General features: G+C 40.3%; 1 long non-coding RNA gene across 1 annotated transcript in view; it reads left to right on the plus strand.

Annotated features, from left to right (window-relative positions):
* Window positions 1-7,872: 7,872 nt before the first annotated feature.
* Window positions 7,873-19,415, plus strand: part of LOC127449150 (uncharacterized) — a 230,751-nt gene continuing 219,208 nt past the window's right edge. The window contains exon 1 of the long non-coding RNA XR_007898672.1: window positions 7,873-7,969. This is a non-coding gene — a long non-coding RNA (uncharacterized LOC127449150). The remainder of the gene's footprint in view (window positions 7,970-19,415) is intronic.

The raw sequence follows: 19,415 nt of genomic DNA on the forward strand, positions 1-19,415 counted from the left end.
TGCCAGTTCTTCATATTTGTGCAAACTATTAGAAAATAACCACAACAATCCTAGGTGTTTATTCAGTCCCGTGGCTAAATTGATAAAGAACAAAGCTTCGACTGAATCAGACATTCCCTCGCAGCAGAAGTGACTATTTGAATTACTTTGCAAAGAAAATCGAGACCATCAGAAAGAAAATTAGTATTATGCAACTGCCTGTGACACCTCATGAGACAGTATCTCATAGTATTCCCCATGAGCAACTTCAGTCCTTCCTGTTATAGGTCAGTAAGAGCTAACAAAACTAGTACATGTATCGAAACCTAAAATATGTATGCTAGACCCTATACCATCTAAGCTAGTGAGAGAGGTATTTCCTGTAATCTCAGAACCCATTCTCAATATTATATCATAATTATAATAATAATAATAATAATAATAATAATAATGTCATATATATTAAATATAATATTATATCCTTGCTATCTTTAGGACATCTATCCTAAACTTTTAAACTGGCAGTAATTAAACCACTTATCATGAAACCACAGCTTGATCCTTTAGAGTTGACTAATTATAGGCTGATCTCAAAACTCCTGTTTATGTCTAAAATAATAGAAAAGATAGAGTCCTCCCACTTGTGTTCTTTTTTACAGAGAAATGGTATCTGTGAAGAATTTCAGTCAGGATTTAGGCTCCATCATAGTACAGAGACTGCACTTATCAGAGTTACAAATGACTTGCTATTAGATCTTAATGCTGCATTCGATACCATAGATCACGACATTCTCTTGGATAGGTTTGAGAATTATGTTGCCATTTGTAAACAAGCATTAGCTTGGTTTAAGTCCTATTCATCTGACTGCAACCACTTTTGTAAATGCAGAGTTTTCAGATCAAGTAGAAGTAAAATATGGAGTGCCACAGGGCTCTTATATATGCTTCCCCTGGGAGACATTATTAGGAACCATGGAATTAGTTTTCACTGTTATGCCGACGATACTCAGCTTAATATTTCCTCAAGGCCTGATAAAATTTAGCAATTTTCCAAGTTAGCAGAGTGTATCAATGATATCAAAGACTGGATGGCCAGAAATGTCCTTATAATTACTAATTATTGGACCAAAAACCTCTAAACATAAGATGATAGAATAATTTGACTCTCGATGGATGTACTGTTACATCGTCTTCTAAAGTTAAGAACTTAGGTGTTATGTTTGATAGCAATTTGTCCTATGAAAATCACATTTCCAACAGAATATCAAAATCAACAAAAGGAGGTAGATCCTTTTCCTGTTTGGTTCCTAAATTATGGAATAGCCTTCCGAGCAGTGTATGGGACTCTCTCTCAGTTTAAGTCTAGTCTTAAGACTCATCTTTTCAGTCAGGCATCCACCTAATTTATCCCTCAACTCATAGTTATGCTGCATTAGTCAGTTCTGCTGGAACCAGAGACACTTCTCATATTTTATATCTTTGCTTTAAAGTGAATGGCATCTACACTAATATTATTCTATTTGTTTCCCTGTCTCAAACTCAGGATACATATCCTGAGGTTACAAGAGTCTGCCAGATCCAGCTTCAGTCCAGCCCGATGTCCCACTCCCAACTGCCATGTGTGTCACTGTGATGACTACTAACTCTATCTACCAACTCTAACTACTAACAACTACTAATTACTCTGCTACCAACTCTAACAGTAAGACCTGGAATACTTCACTGTCCACTGCCTGCACCTTGGGCTTAGGAAGCACTGAAATGAACCACCAAGCTTCCAGATGGACTACGAGGCACACCTTGCTGACCTCCGCCAGCATCATCGTGGACATAGGATGGACTACACTCACTTATAATAGAATACATAGATGATAAATGAATACAAGCTAATACCTTAATCAGCCAAATAAAGCAGGTTCCACACTAGCAGACTCCAAACATCTCGATTTGTGTGTGGGGTGTCACACTTTGTGACTGTTTTTGCTGATATTTCCCTCCTAGTCAGTGAGCCTGTCACACTTACCTATTAAAAATGGAGGGAAGGTGTCACACTTAACAACTGCTTTTGACTGTTCTCAATGCTTCACCGTCATGCCCCATTTTCACAGCCAATCTTTGGAAGCTTTGGAATATGCAGGAATTTTTCAATATTACTCCAAGAGTCTGCAGAATCAGCTATGTTTGGTTGTAAGACATGTCCTATTGAGAGCTCATAGCAAAAAGAAACAGTGACAATGTATTTTTTTCAAACAAAATGGATGTTTTTTCAGTCTTTGAAGCCATTAACTCAGCAGGGAGTCCTGACAGTCAAGTGATTAACACCTCCCGCTGAGAGATGCTAATGTCTCCGGCTGTGTCAGAACCCAGGAAAATGATCAAGGGATCAAGGCATGTCCGAATCCGGTGTTCATGTCACATCCTGTCTACTGAGATACCTTCATCTAAACAATTTTTGAAGGCAGCATAGATGTATCCTTCACTGCCTATCAAATCCCACAATCCTGTGCACGCCGTTCCACAGCGGTTGAGCTGAAGAAAAAAATGGTGGCCGAAGAGGCAGTTGATAGCCAATTTGTGTAGAAATATAAATTTTTATTCATTTTTTCAAACTTTTGATTACATTTCTAGTGAGAAAGTAGTATTGTAGTAATATACACTTGGAGAACAAGCATTTGGTCTGTCAGAGGGGAAAAACAACTGTAGTTTGTTTTTTTGCTGTGACACTGGACTAGTAGCTGTTGTTAGCAAGGAGACTGTGCTGCACTTCACTGACAATTAAGGTAAATCTTTGTCTATTAGTGAGCTTTTTAGGGCAATCCTGGTTCAGTTTCAGGCTTTTGACACTTTTTGAATTTGAGTTGCTAATTTGTGGGCTGGACTCAGCTGTACAGCTGGACTCAGCTGTACAGCAATTACAGTTAGACTTAAGTAGTAAGGGGGGGGTCACGTGACGCCATGCAAGGAGTGGACGTGTGAGCGACGAGCTCTGCGCACTTTGCTGAATTTCCGCAGGAATAATGTTCGAATTGTTGGAATTCCTGAGCATGAGGAGAGCAGAGATATGGTGAAATTCCTAGATGAGTTTTTCCCGAGTCTGCTCGACATAACAGGCCACAAGCTGGAAATCGAGCGAGCTCACAGAGTCCCAGCTCACAGATCTGCTGAGGGAGACAGGCCCAGATCGATTCTGGCCAGATTTCGAGATCATCCGATAAAGATCTTGTGTTGCGCCAGGCGAGGAGCAAAGGGAAGCTTACATCAGAAAAAGATCTCGTTTGCTCTAATGTTTCCTGCCAAACTGAGAATAGAAATGAAGGTCGGTCGCAAAGTATTCACGTCCAAATCTGCCAATGTCTTTTATAGAATCAGCGACTGAGTAAACCATTGGATGTTTCTCATGTGCGTGGGCCTGACTCGCTGTACTTACTCTTGAGGAAGCTGGGCGACATTTTAGGTTTTTTGCGTTGGCTCCGCCATGTGGCTGGAGCTTGTTTTGTGAATAACACTTTCCTTAAAGAAACTTTTGCATTGAAGTTCCCGGACAGATTGAGAGTGGACACTATGGATGACCGCAAAATATCTACATCTCACACAAAGGATGTCTTTTATAAAGCTGATGGATTGTGTAAGTCATGGTATATACTTTTATGCAGCCTCTGAGTGAATTGACTCAATCATCCAGGGGAACCGGGATGCCGGTTTTGTTTCTTTTTGTATTGGTTCCATCTAGCGGCTGGAGCTTGTTCTATTGAATAACATTCCTTTGGAACAGCTGTTGATTCATCTGTTCGTTCTTCGTGCTTATTCCTCCTGCTGGCTGTGGTTTTTTTTTTTGGTTTTTTTTATGAGACATTGGAATGATTATGTCATCCGCTGAACTCATAACAGCCGGCTCACTGAACATTCGTTTGTCTGTCCGAGGATTCTGAACTGTTTTATATCAGCTGAAATTTGTTTTGTGGAAGATCACACCTTTGAGACAGTTCTGTGAATGAATATACACATTCTTTGTGTTCATTCTTCCTATTGGCTGGGTTTATTTCACAAAGTATTTTCTGTTATGTAATTAAATTGAGCAAATCAATGGCAAAGTTGTCGTGGGGACTCGAGGACGTTCATGGACCTTTTGAGTTTAGAGGGTTTGTCGCCGGTTGGCGCTGTCGTGCGCGGGGTTAATGCGCACGTTTTTCTTTTTTCTGTTTGTTTTTTTCGGGGGGATGTTCAGGGGTTGATTGTTTCACTAATGGGGAATGTGGTCTTCATAATTTTGTTTTTGGCACACAGTTTATTTTTTTCTATTATATCAATATGTCAGTTGTTAATATAAGTGTACTATCTCTCTCCACATGGAATGTGAATGGATTGGGGCACCCCATAAAGAGAAGGAAGGTTATTTCTTTTCTTAAATGTAAGAAATATGATATAGTGTTTCTTCGAGAAACACATCTCTCCCCGCAGGAAGCTGAAAAATTTGGGAAGATATGGGGTGGACATGCTTTCTTTAGTGCTGGCACAAGTAAGAGCAAGGGAGTCAGTATATTGATGAATAAACATTTACAATTCAAATGTCTCAAACAGATTAAAGATAAATTAGGAAGAGTAATTATTGTTTTAGCTGAAATTCAAGGGCAAAGGTTGATTTTGGCTAATATTTATGCACCTAACGCTGATAATCAGGGCTTTTTTATAGATCTTGAAGGGATGTTGCAAGCCGCTGGCACCCCTCATGATATAATATTGGGTGGAGACTTCAATCTTTTGATGGATTCAGTTCTTGATCATAGTGAAGCAAAAGTGTGTAAGCCCCCTAGAGCAACACTGACGCTTCACAGGATGTGTAAAAATCTTGGTCTTTCGGATATTTGGAGACTTTTGAACCCATCTGGTAGGGACTATAAATTTTTTTCATCAGTCCATAAAATTTATTCTAGAATAGATTATTTTTAATATCCAAATCCCTAATTTCATTTGTTGTTGATTGCTCAATTGGAAACATTTTAGTCTCAGATCATGCCCTGGTGAGTTTAGAGGTGATGCCACATATAGAGAAAAAGAAATCATATAGTTGGCGCCTTAATGTATCCCTTCTGAAAAATCCTGATTTCCAACAAATGTTAAAGACTGAAATCAATGTTTATATGGAGACCAACTGGTCCTCCGTATCCTCTGTGGGCATGGCTTGGGAGGCACTTAAAGCAGTTCTTAGGGGCCTGATCATACAGTATGCCTCATTCATCAAAAAATCCAAAGCACGAGAACTTGTGGAGTTGGAAGGAAATATTAAAAGTGCAGAGGCAGAGCTGAAGCACCATATGTCAGCTGATGGCCTCAGAGAATTGACCCGATTGAAATATAGATATAATACTATTTTGTCATGGAAAGTGGAGTTTTGGTTATTCAGGGCAAGACAGTCATACTTTGAGTCGGGTGACAAAGCAGGGAAGCTATTGGCTAGATATATAAAGCAGAGAGAGTCTTTTTCTACCATTCCCTCAGTGAAATCTGCTAGTGGTGAAATATTTACCTCAGCCATTGATATTAATAATGCCTTTAAAGAGTTCTATATTGATCTTTATAGATCCACGTCTTCGTCTACTGATGGAGATATTAGAAACTTTGTGGAATCATTAGATCTTCCTAAACTGACGATTGAGCAAAAAAACTCTCTTGATTCTGAGATAACCTTGGAGGAGCTTGACGAGGTAATTAAGTCCCTACCTACTGGCAAAGCTCCGGGGCCAGATGGTTTTGCCGCAGAATTTTTTAGATCCTATGCTACAGAACTGGCTCCACTTTTGTTAGAAGTTTATACTGAATCATTAAAGAATGGAAAGCTTCCTCCAACCATGACACAAGCCAGGATCAGTCTGATTCTTAAAAAGGACAAAGATCCAAGCGAGTGTAAAAGTTACCGTCCAATTTCCCTGATCCAACTAGATGTTAAAATATTGTCAAAAATTTTGGCTAATCGATTAAGTTATGACATCTCTTATACATATAGATCAGGTGGGGTTTATTCGGGGCCGCAGCTCTTCTGATAACATCAGGCATCTCCAAGATTTTGGAAATGTACGGGTTCGGGAGTACATTTATTGGTTGGATTAAGTTACTTTATAGACACCCTGTAGCAGCGGTACAAACAAATGGATTAATCTCAGATTATTTTACTTTGAATAGGGGCACTCGGCAGGGTTGCCCTCTTTCCCCATTATTGTTCTGTCTTGCCCTGGAACCATTAGCAGCTGCGATAAGAAAGGAGGATGATTTTCCAGCGAATTTGTCTGATTTATTTAATGTCAATTTTGACCCTTTAATAAAAAGGTTTTCGAGCGATGTCAGCAGGTGGGCTTCATTACATTTATCGATGATTGGGAAGGTTAATGTTATTAAAATGAATTGTATTCCAAAATTCAACTACCTGCTACAATCTCTCCCTGTAGATGTCCCCCTCTCTTATTTCAAGGAATTTGATAGCATAGCGAAGTCCTTCATTTGGAATGGTAAACGTCCCAGATTGCATTTTAATAAGTTACATAGGCCGATATACAAAGGAGGGCTAGGCCTACCCAAGATTTTGTTTTATTACTATGCGTTCAGTCTCAGACATTTGCTCATTGGTCACTTCCACCTGAGAGAGCCCCTCTCTGGTTTATTATTGAACAGGCAGTTCTTGCCCCTATTTCGCCATTACAAAGCATCTCTATCAAACTAATCGGAAAAGTTAAGTTACACCCCGTTATTTCGCATTTAGACTCGGTGTGGACTAAAGTGTCCAGATTGTTTAAATTGGACACTTATTTAAATGCTGCCTCGAGCATATGGCAGAACCCAAGACTATGTATTGGCAAGTCTCCTTTCTGCTGGCCGGAGTGGATTGTGAGGGGGGTTGCTACACTCGGTGACCTATATGAAGGCGGTGTGTTGAGATCATTTGAGAACTTGGTCCAACATTTTGGGATCCCCAAACCTCAGTTTTATAGGTATTTACAACTGTGCCACCTGCTTTGCACTATTTTTGGGAGTAGCACACATCTCCCTAAGGAGGCAGATGCTTTGGGAGAGGTGATTGCGGCTTTTGGAAAAGGTCATGAGGCATCAGTGTACTACTCCCTGTTAATTCAGAGTATGGGGGACAGAGCCTTAACTTCTCTCAAGAGAGTATGGGAGAAAGAGTTCAACTTGGCATTGGAGGAAGGAGTGTGGGCTAAGATTCTTAAAAACGTTAAGTCTGCATCTAGTGATGCAAGGGTGCGTCTTATACAATTCAAAATTTTGCATAGATTTTATTGGACCCCCTCTAGACTGTATAGGCTTGGTCTTAAAGACACACCCACCTGCTGGAGATGCCAATTGGAGGATGGAGACATGGCCCATGATTTTTGGTGGTGTGTCGAGATCCAAAAATTCTGGTCGAAGGTTCAGAATTTTGTGTGCGACGTGGTGGGCACTCAGGTTTCATTTTGCCCCAGACTTTGTGTTCTGGGCGATGGGGCGGTCATCGATGTGGGGGATGGCCATATAGGGAACTGGGTTCTGACATGTGTGATGATCGCCAGGCAGGTTATTTTGAGGGGTTGGAGGTCAGCTGGTGCGCCCCCATATTCGGAGTGGTGCACGGAGGTCGGGAGGGTGGCAGCTTATGAGGAGGTGTCATCTGAAAGACGGGGTGGCTTGGATAAGTTTGTTCGGAAAAGGGGCAGGTATTTGGAGTTTTTGGAGGGCTCTCGGGTGGGGTGTGGAAAGAGTAGTGTATTATAGTTTGTATGATTATTATGTGTATGTATGTATGTGTATATATATATATGTATATGTATTTATGTTTGTATATATATGTATGTACACTATATTGCCAAACGTATTCGCTCATCTGCCTTTAGACGCATATGAATTTAAGTGACATCCCATTCTTAATCCATAGGGTTTAATATGACGTCGGCCCACCCTTTGCAGCTATAACAGCTTCAACTCTTCTGGGAAGGCTTTCCACAAGGTTTAGGAGTGTGTTTATGGGACTTTTTGACCATTTTTCCAGAAGCGTATTGTGAGGTCAGACACTGATGTTGTACGAGAAGGCCTGGCTCGCAGTCTTCGCTCTAATTCATCCCAAAGGTGCTCTATCGGGTTGAGGTCAGGACTCTGTGCAGGCCAGTCAAGTTCTTCCACACCAAACTCGCTCATCCATGTCTTTATGGACCTTGCTTTGTGCACTGGTGCGCAGTCATGTTGGAACAGGAAGGGGCCATCCTCAAACTGTTCCCACAAAGTTGGGAGCAGGGAATTGTCCAAAGTCTCTTGGTATGCTGAAGCATTCAGAGTTCCTTTCACTGGAACTAAGGGGCCAAGCCCAGCTCCTGAAAAACAACCCCACACCATAATCCCCCCTCCACCAAACTTCACAGTTGGCACAATGCAGTCAGACAAGTACCGTTCTCCTGGCAACCGCCAAACCCAGACTCGTCCATCAGATTGCCAGATGGAGAAGCGTGATTCGTCACTCCAGAGAACGCGTCTCCACTGCTCTAGAGTCCAGTGGCGGCGTGCTTTACACCACTGCATCCGACGCTTTGCATTGCACTTGGTGATGTATGGCTTGGATGCAGCTGCTCGGCCATGGAAACCCATTCCATGAAGCTCTCTACGCACTGTTCTTGAGCTAATCTGAAGGCCACATGAACTTTGGAGGTCTGTAGCGATTGACTCTGCAGAAAGACTCTGCGCACTATACGCCTCAGCATCCGCTGACCCCGCTCTGTCATTTTACGTAGCCTACCACTTCATGGCTGAGTTGCTGTCATTTCCAATCGCTTCCACTTTGTTATAATACCACTGACTGTTGACTGTGGAATACTTAGAAGCGAGGAAATTTCACGACTGGACTTGTTGCACAGGTGGCATCCTATCACAGTACCACGCTGGAATTCACTGAGCTCCTGAGAGCAGCCCATTCTTTCACAAATGTTTGTAGAAGCAGTCTGCATGCCTAGGTGCTTCATTTTATACACCTGTGGTCATGGAAGTGATTGGAACACCTGAATTAAATTATTTGGATGGGTGAGCGAATACTTTTGGCAATATAGTGTATATTGATCACAGGGTTGTTTTTTTTGGGGGGGGGGGTGCGGGGTTGGGGAGGGGGGGTTGTGGGGTTTAAATGTTGATTTTATATATATATATATATATATATATATATATATATATATATATATATATATATAGTGTGTTTACAATTCATTGTAAAAAAAAAAAAAAGTAGTAAGAGAACTGTAGCGGCAGCGGAAGTGGCAGCCCTTGTGTGCAGCCCTGTTTGTGTGAAGACCAATCTCAGGTAAAGACCTGCGAGTCTAGCTGCATGAGTCCACCGAGCAAGGACACCGACAAGGAGCCAGCCACTGCACTAAATTTTGCCCTTTCTCTCTTTTTCTCATAATTCTTCTTCATTCTACACGTAATATTTGTTTTCAGTACATTTCTGTTGTCTCATGTAAGTGAAAATCTACATGCACACGTTGTAGACTATGCATTCCAGAGCACCTTAGGTCACTTAGCACTGCCTCTCCACAGCCCCTCTCCATCTCTGTTGGACTGTGGAACTGCCAGACAACTGTCAACAAAGCTGACAGTTTCCCGTAAACTATTTCAACTTTCTCATCACTTCTCTATCCTCCTCCACCACATCCTACTTCTTCTCTGAGTGGTCCATCACAAAGAGGCTTAAAGTCTATTTCACAATCATTCACTTTCTCTGCTCCTCTGTGGTGGAATGAACTTCCAACCTCCACACGATCTGCTGTTACCTTCTCAGCATCCACAAGCACTTAACCAACCCACACTAACTGCACTTACTACTGCATGTACAGAAAATATTAAATCCTTACCTGTCTCTTTCTTCTGTGCTAGCATCTTTACTGCTCCAGCTACTGTGAGAACTTGGCAGTCCTATACTACAGATGTTGTTAAACTTTGTATGACAAATTGCTTGCTATGTGTCTCATTTGTAAGTTGCTTTGGATAAAAGCGTCTGCTAAATGTAAATGTTATTGCCAAAAACTCTCTTGATTTTGTTCTAGATTATTAGACCATCAGTCCAATCGACGTGTTACCTTTAGTGGACACCAGATGACGTTAATCAGTGCTGGTATCCTAGCAATGATGTGATGTTATGTTGCCTCAGTAACCTGTCCAAAACCAGTGTGGTGGTGGGGGTGTGGTCGAGCGTTAGTGTGTGAATGCAGAGCGAGATCGGGAGATGAGAACGGTAAGGATTGTCACCTGTTTATAATGAGCTTAACCCCTGTTTCTTGTTCTAGGGAGGGTGCGGGAGAGTTTAAAAGGAAGTCAGACACCAGAGAAGACAGACACGCTTGTCCTTTGTGTATGTTGGAGTGCCCAAAAAACATGTTAGTGTGTGTGTGTGTGTGTGTGTGTGTGTGTGTGTGTGTAGAGAGAGAGAGAGAGAGAGAGAGAGAGAGCCCGATTTACGTTGTCACTGGAAGGCTTTTCTTTTGTTCTTCACTTTGCGTTTAAGTCTATTTACAAACGTATTTCAAATTACATTATGATATATTCTGTAATACAAGTATTATTAAAAATAATTGGAGCACCAGATACTTGCCTCATACAACTCTGTTAGTCGTACTTATGTTCATTAATATTTTTATCACATTGAATAGTATTGACTCATATTGGCATTTATTGCCAGAAGGTGAAAATCAACTCACTTATAATTGTTACCCTTTTATTTGTGTACACCGGATCAAAACTACATCAGGCGCTTCATATAACGGAGCTGCATATTTGGTATTATGGCTGCTTTAAATTTGACCAACGACCAGATAGTACTGTTTTCAACACTCCCGGGGCTTTGAATCTTTTCCTGGAGCAATCGGAGAAAAGCTTAAGAGCTTCACTGGGCTTCATTTGTCCATTCTAGTGCTTTGTGTATAGGCCATCAACAATATAAACATCTTCACACAAAACAAGGGTTCAGATAAGAAATAAACTTTAACAATCTATGTTAAATAGATAAACAGCTCAATAAACCTACAGCCATTGCTTTCTGAGGGGTTTGATCAAAGGATTATAATAAATTCAATCACAGATGTCCACATGTGCTTGAAGCATGATGAACTGTCTACTTCCTATTACCCAGTATGCACAGGTAAGTATTTCCCATCTGACACGTCAAAATTAAGAGTCCTTATAATAATAATAATAATAAAAAAGAAAAAATAATTATACACATACGTACATGGGTTGTTGACATGACATGGCATTTTCACTGTCACACAAGATGAAAATGAATAAATAGTATTATCATCATTTAAAAATGCATTAAATGATTAAACATTTCTTTGCTTTACATCGAACTGTTATTATAGAAACTGCATTGTCATTAGATTTTTTTCCGATTAACATTTTTTTATTGATTCAACCATTAAATATATACATAGCAGAACACACATATACAGAATCAATATACAACCCCCGCTATCCCACCCCCACCCGACCCCCAACAACACCCCAGTGATCACACAACCATAGACACACAACAAAAATAAATAAATAAAAAAAATAAATAAATAAAATAAAAATAAAACAAGCACACACATAAAACCCCTACACCTCTCTCTCCTCTGTCCCTCCCTGAGAGCCCTCCAAAAAAAGACAGATATCTGCCCCACTTCTTCGCAAACATGTCCAGACTCCCCAGTCTTCTGGATACCCCCTCCTCAAGAGCTGCCACTCTGGCCATCTCTGAACACCACTCCTGAAAAGGGGGTCCTCCAGCCATTATTCTCCAAATTAATGACTGCCCCATCTCCCAAGATATAGAGTCTGGGGCTAAATAAAATTTGAGAGGCCAAAACCTCGCACATAAAACTCTGAATCCTCATCCAAAATTCCTGCATCTTAACACATCCCCAAAAGACATGGGTTGTGTCTCCATCTTCTAATTGACATCACCAGCAGGTGGGTGTCTTTAAGACCAAGCCTATGCAATCTAGAGGGGGTCCAGTAGACTCTATGTAAAATCTTAAATTGCATGAGGCGAACCCTTGCGTCTCTGGATGCAGATTTGACATTATTTAGAATCCCAGCCCACTCTCCCTCCTCCAGTACCAAATTTAGATCTTTTTCCCATAATCTCTTAAGAGAAGTTGAAGTTCCGTCTCCCAGACTCTGAATTAGTAGGGAGTAATACACCGATGCCTCATCCAAAAGCAGTAATCACCTCTCCCAGAGTGTCTGCCGTTTAAGGTGGTGTAAACCACTCCCAAAAACAGTACAGAGCAGGTGGCACAGCTGTAAATACTTATAGAACTGAGATCTAGGAATCCCAAAAAGTTGAACCAAATTTTGAAAGGATCTCAACACTCCATTCTCATACAGGTCACCGAGTATAGTAACCCCCCTCCCAATCCACTCTGACCAGCAAAAAGGGGACTTGTTGATGCATAGTTTGGGGTTCAGCCATATGCTCGAGGCAACATTTAAAAAAATGTCAGAATTAGTCTGGACACTTTAGTCCATACCGAGTTCAAGTGCGAGATAACGCAATGTAACTTAGAATAATTTGATAGAAAGGCTCTGCAGTGGCGAAATAGGGGCAAGAACTTCCTGTTCTATACAGAACCAGGGAGGGGCTCTCTCAGGTGGAAGCGACCAATGAGCCAAATGTCTGAGACAGAATGCATAATAATAAAATAAAATCTTGGGTAGACCTAGCCCACCTTTGTCAATCGGCCTATGTAACTTATTGAAATGTAATTTGTGATGCTTACTATGCTATCAAATTGCTTGAAATAAGAGAGGGGGACATCTGCATGGAGAGACTGCAGTAAGTAATTGAATTTTGGAATACAATTCATTTTAATAACATTAACCTTCCCAATCATAGATAAATGTAATGAAGCCCACCTGCCCACATCACACGAAAACCATTTTATTAAGGGGTCAAAATTAACTTTAACTAAATCACACAAATTTGCTGGAAATAAAATACCCAAATACTTAATGCTCTGTTTGGGCCACTGGAAGGCACCCGGCTGGAAAGCCGTTTCTGGGCAGTACGCTGTCAGAGCCAAAGCTTCGGATTTAGACCAACTGACTCTATATCCTGAAAACTTAGAAAAGGAATGAATAATTCTGTGGAGGCAAGGCATAGATCTACTGGGGTCAGAGACAAATAATAAAATATCATCTGCGTAAAGCAAGAGTTTATGTGCCATACCTCCCACCACCACCCCTGGAAAATCATCCTCCTTTCTTATCACGGTTGCTAATGGTTCCAGGGCAAGACAGAACAATAATGGGGAAAGAGAGCAACCCTGCCGGGTGCCCCTATCCAAAGTAAAATAATCTGAAATTAGTCCATTTGTTTGTACCGCCGCTACTGGGTGTCTACAAAGTAACTTAATCCATCCAATAAATGTACTCCCGAACCCATATATTTCCAAAACCTTAAAAAGATAATCCCATTCTACCATATCAAACGACTTTTCGGCGTCAAGTGAGATGGCAGCGACCGGAGATTGTTCATTCACTACTGACCACATGATATTGATGAGACACCTAACGTTATCAGAAGAGCTATGGCCCCGAATAAACCCCACCTGATCTATATGTATAAGTGATGTCATAACTTTACTTAATTGATTAGCCAGAATTTTTGACAAATTTTTTACATCTAACTGGATCAGGGAAATTGGACGGTAACTTTTACACTTGCTTGGATCTTTGTCCTTTTTAAGAATCAGACTGATCCGGGCTTGTGTCATGGTTGGCGGAAGCTTTCCATTCTTTAATGATTCAGTATAAACTTCTAACAAAAGTGGAGCCAGTTCTGTAGCATAAGATTTGAAAAACTCAGCAGCAAAGCTGTCAGGCCCCGGAGCCTTGCCTGTAGGTAAGGCCTTAATAACCTCACCAAGCTCCTCCAAGGTTATCTCAGAATCAAGAGAATTTTTTTGCTCAGTCGTCAGTTTAGGGAGATCTAATGGTTCCACAAAGTTTCTAATATCTTCATCAGTAGACGAAGACGTGGAACTATAGAGATCAAAGTAGAATTCTTTAAAAGCATTATTAATATCAATGGCCGAGGTAAATATTTCACCACCAGCAGATTTCACTGAGGGAATGTTAGAAAAAGACTCTTTCTGCTTTATATATCTAGCCAAAAGTTTTCGTGCTTTGTCCCCCGACTCAAAGTATGTTTTGCCCTGAATAACCAAAACTCCACTTTCTGCAACAAAATAGTATTGTATCTGTATTTCAATCGAGTCAATTCTCTGAGGCCATCAGATGACAAACGGTGCTTCAGCTCTGCTTCGGCATTTTTAATATTTCCTTCCAACTCAACGAGTTCTTGTGCTTTGGATTTTTTGATGAATGAGGCATAGTGTATGATCCGACCTCTAAGAACCGCCTTAAGTGCCTCCCAAGCCATGCCCACAGAGGATACTGAGGACCATTTGGTCTCCATATATACACTGATTTCAGCCTTTAGCATTTGTTGGAAATCAGGATTTTGCAAAAGGGACACATTAAGGCGCCAACTATATGATTTCTTTTTCTCCGTATGTGGCACCGCCTCTAAACTCACCAGGGCGTGATCTGAGACTAAGATGTTTCCAACTGAGCAATCAACAACAGATGAAATGAGGGACTTGGATATATATAAAAAAAATCTATTCTAGAATAAATTTTATAGACTGATGAAAAAAATTTATAGTCCCTACCAGATGGGTTCAAAAGTCTCCAAATATCTACAAGACCAAGATTTTACACATCCCGTGGAACGTCAAGGTTGCTCTAGGGGGCTTACATACTTTTGCTTCACTGTGATAAAGGACTGAGTCCATCAAAAGATTAAAGTCTCCTCCCAGTATTATATCATGAGGGGTGCCAGCGGTTTGTAACATCCCTTCAAGATCTATAAAAAAGCCCTGATCATCAGCGTTAGGCGCATAAATATTAGCCAAAATCAAACTTTGCCCCTGAATTTCAGCTAAAACAATAATGACTCTTCCTAATATATCTTTAATCTGTTTGAGAAATTTGAATTGTAAATGTTTATTTACCAATATAATGACTCCCTTACTCTTACTTGAGCCAACACTAAAAAAAACATGTCCACCCCATATCTTCCCAAATTTTTCAGCTTCCTGAAGATGCGTTTCTTGAAGAAACACTATATCATATTTCTTACGTTTAAGAAAAGTAATAACCTTCCTTCTTTTTATGGGGTGCCCCAACCCATTCACATTCCATGTGGAGAGAGATAGTACACTCATATTAACATTTGACATATTGATATAATGAAAAAAAAAAAACTGTGTGTCAAAAACAAAATTATACAGACCACATTCCCCATTAATGCAACAATCAAACCCCGAACTTCCCCCCGAACAAAACAAACAGAAAAAAGAAAAACGTGCGCATTAACCCCGCGCACGAAAGTGCCAACCGGCAACAATCCCTTTAAATTCAAAAGGTCCATGAACGCCCATGAGCCCCCACGACAACTTTGCCATCGGATTGCTCAATTTTGCCTCACAAATTTTTGAAGCAAAATTACATAACAGAAAATACTTTATAAAATAACCCCCAGCCAAAAGGAAGAATGAACACAGAACATGTAGATTAATTCACAGAACTGTTTTAAAGGCGTGATCCTCCACAAAACAAATTTCAGCTGATATAAAACTGTTCAGTTTCACAGATAGACAAACAAATGTTCAGTGAGCCAGCTGTTATGAGTTCAGCAGATAACGTAATCATTCCAGTGTCCCGTAAACGGCACAAGTTCCAGCCGCTAGGTGGAGCCAACACAAAAAGAAACAAAACCGACATCCTGGCTCCCCGGATGGTCGAGTCAATTCACTCGGAGGCCACATTAAAGTATATACCATGACTTACTCAATCCGTCAACTTTATAAAAGACATCTTTTGTGTGAGCATGTAGATATTTTGCGGTCATCCATAGTGTCCACTCTCAAACTGGCCGGGAACTTCAATGCAAAAGTAATCTTTCAACAATGCAAAAGCTTCTTTAAGGAAAGTGTTATTCACAAAACAAACTCAAGCCACTAGGTGGAGCCAACACAAAAAGAAACCAAAATGACGCCCAGCTTCCTCAAAAGCCAAAGTAAGTACAGTGAGTCGACCCACTCATATGAGAAACATCCAATGGTTTACTCACCCATTGATTCAATAAAAGACATTGCCTGATTGGGGCATGTAAATACTTTGCGACCGTTCTTCGTTTCTGTTCTCAGTTTGGCCGGAAACATTAGAGCAAACGAGATCTTTCGCTGATGTAAGAGTTTCTTGCATTCCTTGAACCGATCGCGTTTCTCTCTTGTCGAACTCGCAAAGTCCGGGAACAAGAAAATATTATGATTCCTCCAAGAAAGCTTCCCTTTGCTCCTCGTCTGGTGCAACACGAGATCTTTATCGGATGACCTCAGAAATTTGGTCAGAATCGATCGGGGCCTTTCTCCCTCAGCAGATCTGTGAGCTGGGACTCTGTGAGCTCGCTCGATTTCCAGCTTGTGGCCTGTTATGTCGAGCAGACTCGGGAATTTCACCATATCTCTGCCCTCCTCATGCTCAGGAATTCCAACAATTCTGACATTATTCCTGCGGTTTCTATTCTCAAGATCTTCAAGCTTTTCAAGAATACGTTCCAGATCAACTTTGGTTGCGGGCGGATTAGCGGTTAATTCCCTCTCCGACGACTCCAAATAATCGATTCGTTTCACAGCATCCGACACTCTTGTAACTAATTCAGAGAATTTTATTTCCATCGCCATAATCGATCGACGTATTACAGCGAGATCCTCCAAGTCAGCAAGAACCTTCGTCAACATCACCGACATGTTGGACAACTGACGCTGGTCTGTAGGTCTGTCGGGGCTTTCATCCTGAACACGTAAGTGTCTTTTAATGTCTCCAGAGCCCGATGATTTTGACTTCTTTGTCATGTTTTACCTCAAAGAGCAAATGTGTAACTGGGTGTATCGAATTTCACCAAATTATAACATGAGAATAATCGAAAATTTAGCAAAGTGCGCAGAGCTCGTCGTTCACACGTCTGCTTCTTGCATGGCATCATGTGACCTCCTGTCGTTAGATTTTTTAATTTTTTGAGCCAAATCTCAAAATTGTCCTATGGTGTGACTGTCTCAAGTAAGGTTCAATAAATTCTAACTTTTATCAATTAAAAAGAAAAGCATAAAAAATGTTGATCAATACCACTGGCATAATTTTACAAGTGTCTATTTTAGTAAATGGTAATTCGTTTTTTTCATCCATATATTTCTAAAAGTGTAGGAAGTTGATACAGTTTGTCACTGAAAACCACGTCCTCTGGCGTGACACCATATCCTCATTTTAAATCGGGCAATTCCAGTTATTTAGTTTCTATAACCCCATTCAAGGTCATGTTTCTGAAGCCCCCTGTTAAGGCCAGGACATGTGCACATGGTAAGTTTTTGTCTCTAAATTGTTCAAATATTTAACTTGTTTCAAAGCTCTAAAAGTGTTTACGTTTTGTTGTCCTTTGGTGTGACACCCCTAAATTATTTATGTTAAACTGCATAATTATGGAAAATTGTGCAAATGTGTCTTGCTAACTGCTAATGACATGTAAGCTAAGAATAGCGAGGTCATTAACTCACACCAAAGGATGAAACATCCTTTGGTGTGACAAAATGTCCTCTGGTGTGACACTACCTCATCTGTCACACCAGAGGACAAACATGTCACACAAGCGGACAAGGTCTATTAAAGAAGCATTTTAAATAATTAAATAAAATGTAACTAATTTTTATTTATTTATTTATTTATTTTTTGGACCATTTTCAGTGTTTTAATTGCAATAATTAAACTACTTTCTGCTGTTTTTGCAGAACATTTGTACTGTTATAGTGATGATATGATGTGTGATGATACTGCTATTCAGTGTCATGAAAATAAATAGTTATAAAAGTTAATTAACAGAGGTTCGGGAGTAGCATGGCAATTTTAATCTGACAAATCACAGCCCGCGAGCAGGAGTATATAAGCCGCAGCTTACCTGCTTCCCGTGACAGATTTTCTTGGCATCCCACCTCCTCCCCATCTCCAGTTATTTTCAAATATTCACTATTCATCTAAGGGTACGTTTACACGACAACAATATACTAAAAACGGAAAAGTTTTTCCTTTGCGTTTTTGAAAAGTTTCGCGTTGAGACGACAATGTTGTCAAAACGATCCCCGTTCACACGGATCCACGAAAACGACTAAAAATGCTGTATTATGTATGCCAGGCCAGTAGTTGGTGATGTCACTTTGTAAAGAAACACTAAGCACCTGCGCACATAAGCATTCTTCCACAGAGCAGTGAATACAAACAATGAAGATGGCAATCGCTGTTCGTAGTAGCGATGCAGTAAATCTACAATTTGCTGGAGAAGTGTCAATAAACTCAAAATCTTGAGCAGCACAAACACAGTCCAGTAGTCCGCCATTGTAGTTTTGAATGTCTCGCGCGTTGTTTTGAAGTACTCACGCACATGCCTATAGACTGAACACGTAATACGCGTGCGCATGACATCATCGTTTTCACAAATTCACATTTTTGTATGTTTACACGGAGACGGTAACGGCATCGTTTTCAAAAACGTGCACTTTGAAACCCATTTTCAAAAGTTTGCGTTTTCAGGCCCCAAAACACCATTGTCGTGTAAACGAAGAGCCAAAACACATAAAAAGTTTTCCGTTTTTAGTTGAAAACGTTGTTGTGTAAATGGCCCCCAAGTAAGTAAAGTCCGGGGGGGATTGGTGTAATTAGGACTCAAGTCGAGTCTTGAGCTCCGAGCCCTCCAATATCGGACAGCAGGCCAAATATGCTTTACTCTATTGAAGATTACATGCAAACTACTGAAGTATAAAATGTGGTCCTTCATTTTTGGGTTCTTTCATTTTTGGACAGAAAGAATTGAGGGAGAAAAATGATTGGGAGAGAGAGAACACGAAAGTATAGAGAGAAAATTAACAGGGATCCACACAGAAAAGAGAACGATGAAATAAAAACAGTGAAAGAATTGACAAAGTTAGTGGCCCCTTATATTTTCTTAAATATCAGACTTTACATAAATGGATGTATTTTTTTAATTTTTTTTCAAAAATTGTGCTTTACAAAAAAATAGTTTTTTACTGCATATTTGTCAACTACCCACATACACACACAGACACACCCATACATACATACATACATACATACATACACACACACACATGCATAGTGCAAATCTAATACAAATCTGTTATCTGTTATGTACAGTGCAAATACAAATCTGTTATGTACAGTGCAAATGTTTTTTTTGTTTTTTTTTCAGAGGAATGAAATGGCAGAAGAGGTTGGATGTGTTGGATAAATATAAAAAGACT

Source organism: Myxocyprinus asiaticus, chromosome 1 (assembly GCF_019703515.2).
Source record: "Myxocyprinus asiaticus isolate MX2 ecotype Aquarium Trade chromosome 1, UBuf_Myxa_2, whole genome shotgun sequence".
Classification (NCBI taxonomy): domain Eukaryota; kingdom Metazoa; phylum Chordata; class Actinopteri; order Cypriniformes; family Catostomidae; genus Myxocyprinus; species Myxocyprinus asiaticus.